Below are 15,207 nucleotides of genomic sequence, written 5' to 3' on the forward strand. Positions count from 1 at the left end.
GACCGATTCAAAATTAAGAAGACAAAAACTTTACGGAGCCCCATAAACACTCCTCGTGTGTTAAATGCTGTGCCATGAGCAGCATAAACGGTCCCACATGTTTGGAAGCCTGAAAGAAGCCAAGCCGGTCAGGCCATGTATTCAAGCTGATACATTTAATGTGATATGAAGGGTATTTTAAAAGTCTCTGCATTCATAGCAAGGAAGGCAAGCGCAAAAGTGTGGCCCATTTTAAAAGCGGAGCAGAATGGGTCCTCCAAGCTCGGGAGCCTGTCCCTCCCTGGGTACGTGTCACTTGCACTCACGCTATTGGAAATTAATCATCCACACGGAAATGAGAGCATCAGGGCCTGAGGCAGTTTACGTATATTGGGGAAGAGGTTATTCCTGTTTTGTGTTAACTTTTAGTTTGCTTGGAGACAACCTGTCAGACCTGTGCCACTCACCTTTTCCCACTAAGATGTAATGGCAACACACCAGGTTCTTGCATGGAAGTAGGGTGTGTTGTTCCAAGCATAGAGAGAATTCCAGCACAGAGTATTTCTTAGTTCATCTACCATTTGCTGCTAGAGCTGGTCACAGAGGCATCCCTGGTGTCCGGTAAGACGGAAAGAGAATTAAATGCGCTTGTAACTCTCTCTAGCAAAATAACACCTGGAAATATGTAGAACTGGCGTGTTTCCTCCAGGGTCAGATCCATGGAGACTGTGGTGGTGATAATGTTTCACTTGTGATGGTTACAATACATTGTAACTGAATTCCCTTTGAAAACATCGATTTCCAGCCAGAAAGAAGTCCCCTTAAAGGACCAAAACACCAGATTTATCTTTCTCCTTATTTATTATAAATAAAGGCATAGAATAATTGTCAACAGGACTCTTATTAATACAACACTACTTCATTTTTTCTTGTAAGAGGAAATTATTTTTTGTCATGATTCTAAACGATGTCCTACAAGATTTAGGAGGACAGTCGTGAGTGCGAACCACCCCATATCCTCCTCTAGCGCACAGAACGGTTATCACAAGCATGTGTACCCACATCCTACATTCAAAAATGGTGACACGCAAAGGGGTAAGGGGATGGGCTTTTTTTCCTGGTATTCAGTCACAGAACAAACACAGAGCCATTGCAGCTGGCATGTGAATGGAAATTGAGAGAAAATAATGACTTCTGTCTTGAGTAGTGGGGAAGTAGGGAGTGTGAGTCTGAAAGCTTTACTGGTCACGGGAGAGCTGTGCCAGGCTCAGCGGCATGTGCACGAGAGCGTCCTAAGGAAAGGAAAGAGCACACCCGTGGTAAGGTAGGGGATGGTGAGTGCCCAGGGTGGCTCCAGCGTGGCCCTCATGCCCAGGGAAGGAAGGGGAAAGTCTGGACAGAAAACTGAACCCCTAAACTGAAGCTGGGTGATGAACAGGCATTAAAGCCATGCTCTCATAGCTGTAACTTTTTAAAATAAGCACCCGACTCCATCTGAATAATCATTTTCAAAGTCCTCTCCGAGAAGCCGTAGGATTTATCAGGAGATTCATCAGAGATTGCCGTCGGGAAGAGACGAGAAGGGGAATGAGTTCAGCCAGAGATGAGCCTTATTCACCCACAAAATGTTATGGAAGAAAGGGAGAATAAATATAAGAAGGAAGGAGTCTTAAAAACCGCTCTTAAATATTTTGAAGCATGACAAGCACAGATGCACAAAGGTTCTATTGATTGGTTGGTTGGTTGGTTGGGTGGTTGGTTGGGTAGGTGGTTGGCTGGTTGGTTTTTAAAACCATCTGACCACTGTGTGAAGAATGGGCTTGAGAAAGATAGACCATTTGTGAAGTCAGTGCACCAATTCATGTGGGAGATCATAGATGCTGAAAATAGGCCAAGGGAAAACGGAAAGAGGAGGACAGATGTTAGAGACGCATCAGAGGTGGCCTGCTGAGCAGACGGTGGCAAAACTGGCAGGTGAGATGCTTTGAAGGTGGCGGTGAACAGCAGGGCCACTCACAGTGGGCTCCGGGGACGGCGGCATTCACATCACCCTGGTCTCAGCCCTGACCCACGCCAACTACATCAGAATCACCAGGGTCAGGGAGGGCTGGGGGGAGCCCGCAAATCGTGCTTATAGCAAAGCCACCAGCTGATTCGCATGCCTGCCAAAGTTGTGGAAACGCTGCTGTGGCAGGTGAGCCAAAACGCCGAGGCTGGTGAGTAGAGTGGGGAGCGAGTGAAAATGAGTGAGTTACGTTTAGAAACCAAGACCATTGTTTCAGTTTTGGATATGTTGTACTGGCCATCGTAAAGAACAGCCAAGTAGCTATTTAGAAACATGGGTCTGGAGCTCAAGACAGGAGTCGGGGTGGATTATCAATTACCATAGCGCCTGCTGTTTTAAGGGATAAACTCCTCCATCTTCGTGTCTTAACCTGTGGCATTTATTTTTCACTCATGTAAAGTCTCAGCCAGGGATGCTTGAATCAGTCGGTCGTTAAAGGCTTCTCTGGCTGGTGGCCTCACCAGTGTGGAAATGGGCTCAACAGCCTCAGGCTGCAGGAGAAGGAAGGCTTGGTAGCCAGCCTGCAAGGTATGCATGTCACCTGTGCTGCTGCTCACATGGGAGAATGCAGTTCTTTGGTCTACGTATTCTGGGAGGGAACTACGTATTCTGGGAGGGACTCCCGGAGAAGGACAGAGGTTTGATGAGACATTGGCTGGCCTCTGCCACTCTGGAAGACAGCAGTTTGGGAATCAGAAGTACAGGAAGTGCTCTCTGACACCACGGAAAAGGACAGGATGGCCCGTATATCATGTATTTTGTCAACAAGTGACACACATCACACAATAAGATGTATTGATTTGCTAGTCAGCCAATGAGATATAATGAGTAATTGTGCAAAAGAAGTTCGCGACACTTCCAGAAGCAACGTAGACAGTTAGGGAAACAAAGGAAGGGCAGTAATATGCAGGTAACAGATTTGTTTTCGTCTTCTTTAGGAAGACAGCTTATTTAGCTAGAGGTTTGTTAGCTTGTTGAGATTGAAGGAAGTACATCAACTCTCTAATATATTCTATTCTTATCCTAAAAGTGATTATTATAAAGAAAGTAGCACAGACTGCTTTCTTGAATAGATACTATTTATGTGTGTTAATTTTTCTTGGTAGTTTTTATGTTTTGATTCTCCTAGAAGTGCTCAAAGAGTTTTTCTCTTACATTATCTCAATCTTTTTTTTTTTTTTTTTTTAAGTCATATACCTGGTAGCGAGGGTGCTGGGTGATTTGAGAGGTGATAGAAAAAGGGCTCTTGCCGAAAAAGGTTTTTATCCAAGATGCTAAGTGTGAGTGAGTGCTCTTCACATAGAAGGGACTGAGCGTTCCAGCACTGATCTAATTCGATAGCTGGAAGCCGTGACCCATCGGGCACTATGCTTTCTTCTTCAGGAAGCATCCACTTGCTGGTGAGCCGGGGCTGACGAGGGTGACGTGCCTCCTTTATGTGGTGTGCACAGCATTTCCCCATTTAATCTCCAGCCGCCTGTGCAGACTTGCTCACGTTCCTGAGTGCCGGCTCAGCAGTTTCTCATTGGCACGCTCCCGCCCCCTCCCCCGCCCCCAGCACATCTAGAGCAGGGGCTGCAAGGAACTCCAGGGCCTCGCCCCGCACATGTGAAAACAATGGAGCAGGAGACAAAAACAAGCAGAGCCCCACAGGCCAGACGCGGGAAGTATGTTTGAAATGTTCGCTCCATAACGTCTCCTGGTAAGTGGCATGTCCAAAGTCGTTCGCTCCGTTTGCATATTGACTATTTCTATTTGACTATATTATCTTTGTATTTGCATATCCCTTCATTTGAAGCCCTCTCCCCTACACAGGATCATCACAGTATATTCAGCAGTGTGTGGTAAGGCACAAAAGAGAGAACAGCTAACAGACTCACAACACGAACTCAGGAAAGACCAACAGTTACTTTGATTTTGTGACCTTCTGTCTCCCGTGCCGACCCGAGATGAATTCCCCCACCAGAAGGAGCCCAGGGTGACTGGAGGTTCTTCCTGCCCTCTCCAGGAGACAGGCGCCACGGTTGACGGTGGGATGAGGGATGCTAAGATGGGGGATCTTAGAGGGCCGCTGACCTGGCAGGGAATTGTCACAGCGGCTGCAAGGTGGAGGGGCCCTTAACCCTTATACACTTTTCTAAAAGCGGCTCCCTTTGCGGTGAGCTTGCGATGTTACGCTGCTTCCTTTCGTGCTGCCAGTGTATGTCCAATGCATGTCCTGAGGTCAACAATGTCCCCAGACCATCTGAGCTGGACTGGTGTGCGCCTCAGCGCATCGCGCAGGGGACCAGAGGGAGGCCGAGAGCGGTAGGGACATCCTACAGCCCCTCTGTCTGGAACATGCTTCCCTCTCTTCCTGAGAAAATTCTAATCATGCTTCAAACGTCCCTTCCTTCCTAACATTCACCCTACTTTTACCCCCGTGCCAGCTCAGAAAAAGTCCTTCCCACCACGGAGTGTTTCTCCAAATTACAAACAGGAACACCTACTGCGCTCCCCAGGAGAGGGGTTGCTTATCAGTGTGCAAATTCAGTGTCATCACATCCTGTGTTTCTAACTCAACTGAGCATCTGCGCTTCCTGGGAAAGCCAGGACAGCTAACAAACCATTTCAAGTGAAGTTCAGGTTGTAGGGGCGTCAGGGGTGCCAGGTACAAAGCAGAGACCCAGACCACAGAAATGGAAAGGCCGTTCCAGTGCTGAGAATTAGCCACTGGCCGGGCGGTCAAAGATTTACTGGAAGAAGGTAACGCGGTTACATACAGAAAGGAAATAAACTGAAAGGACAATTTTCTGCCAGTAACCACAAGGGTCCTAAAATCAGAAACCAGATTGATATCCATCCAGAGAAGGTTGGGTCTTCGTGTCAAAGAAAAAAACCTTGATTGGCCCAGAAAACGAACAATATCTTTAACCGTGAGGACGTGGCTTTTATTTTCCTGTTTGTTTTAGTTGTGTTATCGTTGTGTTTCTTTGTCACTGTCTGCTAAGGCAAGTGGCTAACATTTGTAGGAAGCGTACGCTCTGCCGGAAGCTGTGCTGGGGTCTGTGCAGATGTGTAAGTTCCGGGAACACAGAAAGCAGCTGGTAGGTGGGCAGGCAGCAGTGAGCGGGCCAGGGAGTCTCCAGTCAGCAAGGAAGAGTGACCTTAGTGACCGTTCCTTGTGAGCCATTGGAGAACCAGAACAAGATCCCATTCTGCTCAGAGATGTGATACACAAAAGGTCCTGGACAGCAGTGTATTGGGCAAACCAGAGGTGAGAGCAACTGCGGTCCGGGAGTCCGTGAGGTCGTATTAAAATACTCTAGTCCAAAGGCAGTAGCGCTTCCATAGGCCTGTGGCAGCAGGCATCCAAAATGGAAAGCTTCCCACGTCTTTGCAAAAGGAGATCAACCAGTCCTGGCGATCCTGGGCACCGAGAAAGAGGCCTAGTTCAAAGCCTTGACCCTGGGGCCTGGGGAGAATGTCTGTCCCGTCCACCAGGACGAGAGGGCAGTGCCCGGCCGGGAACTGCCAATGTGAGATCGTTCCCTCCGAGGAGTGGTCGGTACCCGACATTGTGGTTTAGAGGCTGTGCATGTAAATAAGATGCAAATAGCACCATCCATAAAGAGGGAAATAGGGTTACACTTCATTCCATTAAAAATAAGGACTTTTGTTTGTTAAAATATGCCGCGTTAAGAGTGACATTTCATTGTAGAGGAGACTAAGGAAGAATTCACCTCATCGTTGAACATGGTCAAAATTCGGGTCATCGCCCTACAGTTAGGAACAGGCCAGCAGGACCTGTCGTCCTGGCGAAATCCGTGTCCTTCTTCCAGGTTCCAGGCTCAATGCCAGGTCAAGGACAGGGAGCACCTGACGTCTCTATCCAGGTTAGTGGCCAATCGGGACGGGGGACCAGTGTGTCTAGTGTCATCTCCTACAGAAGGAAGCATGGGACCAAGGGAATCACTCAATTTAAAAGTCCAGATGTTATCACTAAATAGGACAGACTACTTTCAGAGCAGGTCTGGGGATAGACATTAGGTTTCAAAGGCTGGAACAGTGAGTAAGGAGTAAGGACACGTGAACGGCTGAAGGACACTCCTGTTTGAGAACCTGGCGGTGACAAGGAGAAGCTAGGTTGGGATGAGTTGGGGGAACGGCAAAATAGAGCATTGTTTTTAGAGTGGGGGGAAAACAAGTCTGTAGTTCAGAAAAGTCAAGAGAAGAAACAAACTTGAAGTGGAGGCTAATGAAGCCATGCATGGGTGTGACGCCACAGAACCAAGAACACAGGGAGACGGGCCTTGGTGACAAAGGAGAGAGGACCACACCTCACACCCCAGGCTGTAGGAAGCCTGAGGGGTGGAGCACAGAGGAGGCTTCCTGAGGAGACACAGGGCATCAGCTAGCCCTCCAGGAAGCAGGAGGAAGAGTCCATGCTTGGGCTGGTCGGGGGCTGTGTGCACTTGACCCCGGGGAGTCGGAAAGGCTTTTGCTGAGGGGGACAGAGTTTAATCACCGATCCGCACACAATGCACAGGACACACCGACGTCTGTTGTTGCCGTTGTTGTCATGTTTTTGCGTCATTTCAGATTCACTTTCCTAATAATATTAGCACTTGAAGAGCCGAGGGAGAGACTGTAGTTTTCTGCCTCCCTGCTTATAAAATACGTTAATAGGCAAAAATAGAAATCAAAGCCATGTCCTTTTTTATGTGAAATTACAGAGTACACATTTAAAACACAAGTTTCCCTTTAACTCGAGAGGCAGACCTAAATCTTGAGGGCAAAAAAAAAAAAAAAAAAAAAGGTTTCACAAGGGAAGCTGGATTTTTAGGCTAATGAATGCAACTCTATTTTTGATAGCAGGCTGTGTGTTTATATAAAATGGAGGAGCATTTTAGGCCAATTAGTGGCTTGCAAACCCTATACTTTTTCCAGCAAGGGCTAAGCTTGACGAACTTGAGATGTTAACACAGAAAAGTGTTGGCAGGAATCGTGTGGTTGGCGTGACTCAAGGCAACAAAGCTTTAGCATAAATTCGTTTTTATTCGTTAAAAGAAAAAACAAATTCTGTTTGTTTTTGTAATACAGTTTGTTGGTTCTTTTAATTTGGGGGAAAATTGGGGGAACACCAGTCCTCACAGACGCGAGAGGCCCCGGACTTTCTGAGCCAGGCCCTGGCGGCACCCACCCACCTTGGTCGGAGGCGGCGGGGCGGGCCTGTGATGCCTGGACCTCAGCTGACCCAGCAGTGCCAGCCAGGCGGTGGCTGCTGTGTAAGCCACACGGGATTATTCAGACCACGAAAAGGGAGTCTGGCAAATCCCCCACCAGCCCTTCACCTTGACTCAGATGTGGCCACGGACACTGAGACGTATGGACTGCTATTGCTCCGATGGAATGTAAAGGTCGTCAAGTCCTTCTCCTTCGTTTTGCACGTAGGAGAAGTGAGGAGGCCTCGTTTAGTGCAGTCAAAGCTGATTGGTCAGAGCAGTATCTGACCCACCCAACTCCCAGTCCAGGGCTCTCTGACACAAACTGTGCAGTCAGCAGCTCCTTTGGCTTTCAGGACACGAGAGGCTTTTTTTAGCCCCAGGCTGGAAGAGATGGCATCCATGAAAATCAAATGGCTGGCAGCACAGCTACTGGTAAAATCAAAATTGCGTATTTCTGCGATCACTTTGCACGTCCCTCAGCAGCATGGACCCAAATGTCAACCGCAATTCCCAGTTGCAACGAAGCTCGGGGCTCCTGTGGGAACATGATGTGACTGGTGCTGTTGCTTACGTATGTTTTCAAGCTGGTAACATTTCAAGATTTGGCGTGCAAGCGTTTCTTTAGAAGAAGCCTGCACCAAGCACACGTGGGTCCTGTTGCCGAGGGCTCCCACAGCTCTTTCCCATGTGCCCGGGTGCCCTGGGTGCCCTGACGACACTGCGGCGTTCTGGGGCCGACACTTCTGGGTGTCTCCCCTCTATTGTCTTCTTGAATAGCCATAGAATTCCTGCCCTAGTCAGGGTTCTGCAGAGAAACAGAACCAATGGGATAGATGATAGATAGATGATAGACGATGATAGATGATAGATAGATAGATAGATAGATAGATAGATAGAGATATTTCTTACAGGAACTGGTTCACGAGTTTATGGACCCCCAGAAGTCTCCTATCTGAGTGTGCAAGCTGGAGAGCCAGGAGTTCTGACGTCAGAGGGCAGGAAAAGATGGACGTTCCACGTCAAGGAGAGGGAAGGAGCCATTCCTTTACCTTTTGTTCATTTGGGTCTCAATGGACTGGATGACGTTCACCCGAACTGGTGCTGGTGGAGCTCTTCACCGAGTCTACTGAATCAAATGCTGATCTCTCCTGGAAACACCCTCCCGGACAACCCTAGAAATAGTGTTTTACCAGCTATGGGGCATCCCTTAGCCTGTCAAGCTGACACATAAAACTAACCATCACAATCCCTGACATGTACATGGGCACAAAATGAAGGCCACCTATGGCAGCCTCCCTTGCAGCGTGGAGGGGCCATATGGCTGCGTTCTGGCCAATGGGATGAGGGTGGGGACACAGTGGTGCCATTAAAAGGCAGGGCACACGCTCCTCCCTTTCCACTTCCCACCTGAATGGTGCGGAGGCTGAGAAACCTTGACCTAGATGATTTGGAGGTAGCCTGAATGAGAACTGCAGAAGATCGTTACTTATAAATGTCAGTGGTTGTGTGAGCTGGGACCCCTCTAAGGGTGTCTCCTCATTGCAGACACTGGTAGTTACCACGTGGGCTCTAATGGGGATGAGAGGGGATAGTACCAAGTGGTATCGGTCATTGCTGCGGTCATGCAAGCCCAGCCTGCAGAGTGGGAAGGCAGACGGCCACTGCGGGGGCCAGTGGGGCGAGGGGGGCAGCCTCAGGAGGCTTTCCCCTCCACTGCGGGGGTTTCCTCCGGGAAGAAGCCGGGACTCTGGTTACTGCCGGGGCTCTTTGTCCTGAATTCACGGTAACAGGAAGAATGACTCAACGCCCAGACTCCAGGGCTGCGGGGGCTGAGTCTGGTTTGGAACTTCCTCCGTCGAGTCAGAATTGGCCTGGGAACTAGATGAGTGAGGCTGATTGTCAGGATGATTCCCAGAGATCGGGGCCCCGCCGAAGGCAGGGCGGGTGGGAGATGAAGCAAAGGCGATGCAGCGTTCTGGCAACAGGGATGTTATTAGCCTGGTGGTTTGAGCTCAGTTTTAACAGCCAGTGGACCTGCGCTTGCCTCCCAGATCTACTACTTTGTGACTGTGGTGGCACCAGTCTCCGCATCTTTAGAGTGGGGGCGATAGCTACCTTTTGAGGGCCGTTTATAATCACTGTCATCTGCTGAGCTCCTAGGACCTGTCAATTCCTCCTGTAAACGTTTGTGCACTTGATCTCGGGAACTGTCACGACAAGCCTGGGAGGTGGGAACTCTCAGGATGTCCAGGTTACAGGAGAGTGACCTGGGGCTCAGGAGTCCAGACAGAGTGCCCTGACCCAACTCCACTGCCTGGTGGCTTTGCCATGTCAGCAGACGTGAGAAAACATGCAGTGCTGAACACAGCACTGGCTTGGGTCACGGCCTTGAGTAAATGGTCACCTTTCAATATTTATCCCCATTTTAGAGGTGAAAGCATTGAAGCTAAAAACAGCTAAGTAGCCTCCCGCAAATCGTATGACTGAGGTGGCAGGACAACACAAACTTCCAGCTCTGGGGACCTAGCCCCACGTTCTGCTTCACAGCAAAAGGATGCAAGCCGTTTGCAAGCAGCCACCCCACCCAGCACCATGCAGCTGTGTTCAGCCAGCTCCCAGAGGTCAAGTGGAGCGCCGAGCTCTTAAGGACAAAGCCTCGTCCGCCTCAGAGAGGATGTTTTTGTTGTTTGATGCCTCTTCAATGCAGCAGCCAAGAGCCGTCTCCACCTCACTGCCTGCCTGCCCCTCCTTTGGGCAGGTCCCAGCTGCCAGAAGGGCTCGAGTCACATGACCTCTGCTCACTTCTGTTCAGGGAGTTTCTCGGCCAAGAGGAAAACCATTAGGTGTCAAGTTGCAAGTAGAAAGCATCCAAGAAGCTGCCTGTTCCAGCACCAGTTCCTGCCAAAGAACCTTAAATAAACTTGGTGGAGGGCAGATGTCTAAACCCATTGTGGACACAGTACATTTACTTGGTTAGATTAATGCATAGAACTCTGTGTCATCTAATTAATTAGTTTGGTTTCTAGAAGCAGACAATGGACTTTGCTCCCCTTCTGATTCTCGGTTTCTTGTAGGTAAAAAGCGAGTCAATACACTACTTAGAAAAACAAAGAAAAATCTATGTAAAGAGTTAAGTAACTATTTCTTTATATTTTTAGTCAAAGGTGAGAGGTGAGGTCAGGTAGTTTCTGGGAGAATTGATGGCTGCATACAGCAGTCGCACAGAGAGAAAAGACTTGGACACCTACGAGGGCAGATTCAGTACAGCCAAAACTGTAAGTAAACACTCAAGATGCTTTGCCTCCATTTTGTAAAAAACTTTAAAAAAATTTCTACACAATGCTTTCTCAAGGAAACAGAAGGAACAGTTTTATTCTCCTTTAAAAAATATCTATCTATCTAATCAGGTAGCATCGCCTTATGTTTTACATGACTTGGTGACTTGCATGCCACCTGATTTCTCCACCACAAGGTACTTAATTTAAATGCCCCTCACCAAGCCCGGAAGCTGGAGGCTGAGCTCCCCATTAGAGAGAAGAGGTTGAGAGGAATCAGGAAGGTTCGGCTCCTAACGCTTGAAATAGGGGAGACATGGCTGGGGCGTTGAACACAACAGGACTCACCATTTCACCTTTAAGCAAAATGTATTTTCTCAGAAGAAAATCCACATGGGAGAGAGAGCAGATCTCTGTATTCATTTACTGAGATGCTCCAGGAATAACTTGGAGGAACCTGGGTAGAGTTCAAAGCAGAGGCTGAGGCTTTCTGGAAACCCAGGAAAATCATTCAGTAAGGAAGGGTCAGATGGGCCAAAAGGAGACGCTCCAGGAAGGCAAAGCAGGCGTCACAACTGAGAGGAAGAAGGAGGAAGTTGGGCATCTAAACTTCATCCTTCTTCCCCAGAGGGTCGTCAGAAGTAAAGCAGTGGGAAATTACCTGAGTAGAGAACAGGTCAGAAGGGCAAATAAAACCATAAAGTAAAGGGCAGAAAAGTTACAAACACAAAAGGAGCGAAAGGCCCCAAATCCAAGTTGTGAAATCAGTTGGCTCAAAGCGGCCATCACGAGTCACGCATCAAGGAAAACTTAAAGTACTTACAGTTGATAAAAGAATTCCCTTCTCTGAGGATGGCAGCAGCATGAAAAAGAGAAAGTGCACTTATATAAAAGCAAGGTCATTGGTGCCTCTTGGCATGACGCTGTGGAAAAGGGAGAATGCTTGTAAAGAAGAAAAGAAAAAGCCCTTAGAGAAAATGGTCTCCGGCTCTGGGGCACGTTCTTGCAGGCGGCAATCTCATCCTGTTGGCCCGAGCACAGTGTAAATAGTCCTTCTCAGACAGAGTCCAGAGGCCGTGCGCTCTGACTGGCACACAGCGTCTGCATCATTGGCGTCCATACATCAGAGGCCACAGGTAGGCGACAGTGAGTCCAGAGTCAATGCAGGTCATGAGGACAGATCGATAGATCCTATGGAGATGATCTGCAGGCCACACACCCTGGACCCAAGTGATACGTGACCACATGGCTGAGGAGTCACGTTCTCTCGCAAGCTACTGCTTCCCACACGTGCCCACTTCATGGACACAGATAAAGGAAAGTAGCTAAAAAGCCACACTGGACTAGACAGCATACTGAAGATGTTGCCGAACTCAAAGGGTTCACCACTTGGGGTGTTCTGTTCAAGAACAAGGTAATTTTATTTACTTGCAATGAGTAAAGGAGATAGGGGATTCATATCCAAAGTTCTGTCCCCTGGAAGGGAGGCTGAGCTGTTGCTTTTATATACTATTTGGTTAATTACATGTTGATTTCTTCTTTGCAGTTGGCTACACTTATCCCATTGCATTATGGTTCCATTGGTTGCAGTTGCGTCTGCAAAATACTGTGCTACATTGCAGCACTTAGCAAGAACAGCATGTACTGAGAAACGCCCAGACCTGGAAACCTTTGCCCTACCTAACAAAGAAGTTGTAGTTCTTACATGAGGCCTCTTACTACTGTGGAGGACCCGCCTGAAGGTGCTTGAGGCTTGAGGCCATGCAAGGACGGACCGTGGGAATCAGTGTCAAGGGGTGCGAGGAGTCCAGCTCACCTGGTCGGGATGCTTCACCTTCAGGAGGGTTGGAGCTCTCCTGACGTCATTACCTGTAGAGGCAGAGAGCCACCCAGTAAAACAGATTCATGTAAACAAACTTCGAAGGTAAATAGAAAGCCCTGGAAACAAGTGTACAGAGAACCTGCGCCCCACACAGATGAAGGCAAAGATTCAAGTGCAAAATATACTGCAGCCAAAGAGGTCATTGTTTCTTGGAGTGGAAAGGGGACACGCCCCTTCTCCCCGTTTTCTGCAGCGTGTGGAGCTTCCAGTGGACGAATGCAAATAACTAGAGACAGATGAAGAGAAGGAAAATCAACAGCCGCAGTTTCATACTATGGGAACAGACTGGGAAAGGGCTGTGCACACACGGAAGTGTCCAGGCTGCTGGTGTGTTTGTCAGGCCTGAGCTGCCGCGTCTCTGCACAAGTGTATCTGAGTACTTATCTGTCGCGGGTGCATTTTCCAGGTTTTTGAGACTGCTGCCACTTACTATTTTATCAGCCTTTTTCATTCATTTCTTGCTGTTTTCCTAACCTCTGAAGATGTTTGTGTTTGCAGACTCCAGCTCTTGAGCAGTTCTGGAAAGACCCGGAAGCCAACATTTTCAGAAGCATAACCTCTACAGATGGTCAGCCTAGCAGAGGGAAGCTTGGAGCCCAAGGAAAGACATGCCCAAAATCAGGACCCCAACTAGTGACAACAGAAATGGTTTCTGGTGAGAAAGTGCTGCTCTAAGAGCTATCATAGTGGTTTCAAAATGTTTGTAATTAAAACACAGAGATTTATGCATACGTGTTTTTCTAAAACTTATACTTCCTCAGGTATTATTACCAAACAGTGTCTAGTTTACCGTCATATATCATTGTTTAGTTCTCCTCAATTGCTTTGTTTCAGAAACTATGCAAAGAGGAGCTGAAGGAAAAGACTTAAGCTTACATGATCTCAGCCCACCATCTGAGAAATACCAAATTACATTGGTAGAAAAGACCTTTGACTGGCTTTCACGTAGCCCAGAAGACACCACACACAGGGGCCTCAGTGGACGTCCATTTGTATCTGATGGATGCATAAAGCACTTGTCGCATTGTCTGATTTGGGGCAAAGAGAACTGTGACTCCACTTAGAGCTCCTTACATGCTTTTTGACGTGAAAGGAGCTAGTGTCGGGGGACGGATGAAGCACATGCTTGTAGATTCCAGGTGTGAGCTCCACGTGTGGAAGTGAGGATCTCCCAGAGGGCCCTGCCACCAGAGCTGTGAGATAGGAGCGGGTATCTGCCATGGGTAAGTGGACATACCAGGCTGGTCCTATTTGGGATGATGGGATGGAATAGGGTCTAGAGAAAATCATTTTGCACAGAAAGAATATGATTGACTTGTCCTATTGGTACCATTGCAAATAACGTGAGTAAGCATGAGTAAGCGTGAAGATACAAAATATCAGCATGCCCGTGCAAACCTACAGTGCAACCGTGTGGTTTATTGACACGTAAGCTGTTGCATTTAGAAGCACACCCCCATCTGTATAAAACCATTGCAAAGGTTTGAGCACAGCCTGGTGGACATCCTACAAGAAGGTGCTGAAAAGCATTCCAGCACATCTGTGCAAAAATACTTGAGTATGACAGAATTACTCAAGAAAATGCAAACTGTCCCCGTGAAAGCTACCATTCTGTGTCACTCGATAATACAATATAAGCACAAATCAGAAACTAAAACACATATTTCCTCAAATTTGTTTTTATTCACCACTCATTCCGAAAGGAAATATACATTTTGAATGAAAAAGTGTCCTGGGCTGAAAACTTTATCTTCACAGACTTTTTTTTTCCCCTTTGTTCAGAGAGTTAGTTTTTCCCATAGAATTAACTTTTTAAAATATTTTAAGAGTTAATAATTTGGTCTTAGTCAAAGAAAGGAGAAATCGGAGTTTAAAAACAAGTTAATGATAATTTGTTTACATAAAGAGAAATTCTTAGAAATCCAAATTTAAATACTGATATATTTTATCTCACTAATAAGTAAAAATTCCATTTAGACTAATAAAAAAGTATGAAGTAATTGGATAACTTATTTGTCTGGTTTTGTCAACCTAACATACAAACCCCACTAAATTCATTTGTATTATATATAAAGTTTATACACTTATAAAAACTTACTTAAAAACTTTAAAAAATACATATAAATATGTTTTGTATTTCTCATAAAGCGAGGGCTAAAGCAGCCACTTTGGTTGCGATAGAGATCTGGCTGCCAACGTGGGATATTTATTTTCCCGGGAGCATTCAGGGGACTCATTTCCTCTGACATTTTATATTATAAATTATTGGGGTCAGAACCCTTTAACTCCAAGAATTTTGAATCTTCTTCCAAGACGTTTTTATACTTTTTGAAGAAAATTTTTATCAAGCGAGTGTCTAAACAACCCCCAGAGTTTCAACATCACATTTATTGTGAACACACAGCCATATTTCTTTGTCAATCTTTTTATTTTCTTTAAAGAGGGTATGATTTTTTTAAAGAGTTAAATATCCTATTTTTCCTAAATTAATGAGTTATTGTTAAGACTTATTATTGAAATGTGACTATTTCAATCATTGAAATAAAGAGTATTTCAATGATTGAAATAGGAGTATTTTACTGAAATTGGAATGGAATGTGTACTTAGCACTCTACAAAGCTTCTCTTTTTTTAATGCTAAAAAATTATATTTTCCCTTGGTAAAACTCATTTCTTTGGGAACTTATTGCTATAAAAATGAGACATTTTGTGCTTAAATGTGCTTTATTTATTAAAAATATTCACGAAGAAATTCATCAGTGTTTTTTTTCTGCCTTAATAGCGTCACTTCTTTGGGACC

At 46.6% G+C, this 15,207-nt stretch overlaps 1 long non-coding RNA gene across 1 annotated transcript; it reads left to right on the plus strand.

Moving 5' to 3' along the window:
- The first annotated feature begins 5,686 nt into the window (after positions 1-5,686).
- Positions 5,687-13,612, plus strand: LOC117018612 (uncharacterized). The gene is made up of 3 exons (XR_004422264.1): positions 5,687-5,919; positions 12,907-13,063; positions 13,243-13,612. It is a non-coding gene; the product is annotated as an uncharacterized LOC117018612 (long non-coding RNA).
- The last annotated feature ends 1,595 nt before the right edge of the window (positions 13,613-15,207 follow it).

This window comes from Rhinolophus ferrumequinum, chromosome 27, assembly GCF_004115265.2.
Source record: "Rhinolophus ferrumequinum isolate MPI-CBG mRhiFer1 chromosome 27, mRhiFer1_v1.p, whole genome shotgun sequence".
Lineage (NCBI taxonomy): Eukaryota > Metazoa > Chordata > Mammalia > Chiroptera > Rhinolophidae > Rhinolophus > Rhinolophus ferrumequinum.